Source organism: Penaeus monodon, chromosome 20 (genome assembly GCF_015228065.2).
Source record: "Penaeus monodon isolate SGIC_2016 chromosome 20, NSTDA_Pmon_1, whole genome shotgun sequence".
Classification (NCBI taxonomy): Eukaryota; Metazoa; Arthropoda; class Malacostraca; order Decapoda; family Penaeidae; genus Penaeus; species Penaeus monodon.
Genome location: NC_051405.1, coordinates 21,314,715 through 21,315,205, shown reverse-complemented (window position 1 = coordinate 21,315,205; position 491 = coordinate 21,314,715). Strand labels below are relative to the sequence as shown.

Below are 491 nucleotides of genomic sequence, written 5' to 3'. Positions count from 1 at the left end.
TATGGCATGTCACTTGCAGAGAGCGTCTTTCCAACTCAGAAAATTACAGCCTCCACCTGTTGTTCTAGCGCGACCAAGGAATACAGTATACTTTCCTGTGACTGCACCGTATAAAAGATCAGTAATATACTACTGTACTACGAGAGAAATACAAAACCGCTGTAAATCATCTTAACAAATCTTTAACAATTATGATTTTCAATAATAATCTTGAAATGCAGAAGATAGCAAACAGGTACATTAACTTTCTTTTTAAATGAGGAATAATGATGCCGATAAAGGAAATAACAACACATACAAAAAAAAACATTCAACAAATAAAGATAAAATGGGATAAAATACGCGTGGATAAGCTACAGAAACAAACAATAAACTGCCTTGGGTGAAATGAGCAACAAATGTCTGCAAGCAAGTACTGGCTCTGTCCCAGCATATAGACCCGAGTAAACCACATGCTCCTCCTGCACTCAGATGAACACATACATGCGCGG

At 37.3% G+C, this 491-nt stretch overlaps 1 protein-coding gene across 1 annotated transcript in view; it reads right to left on the bottom strand.

The window, feature by feature from the left end:
• LOC119585702 (chloride channel protein 2-like) overlaps positions 1–491 on the bottom strand; it is a gene marked incomplete in the record, with an annotated part of 67,264 nt that overhangs the window by 36,016 nt on the left and 30,757 nt on the right.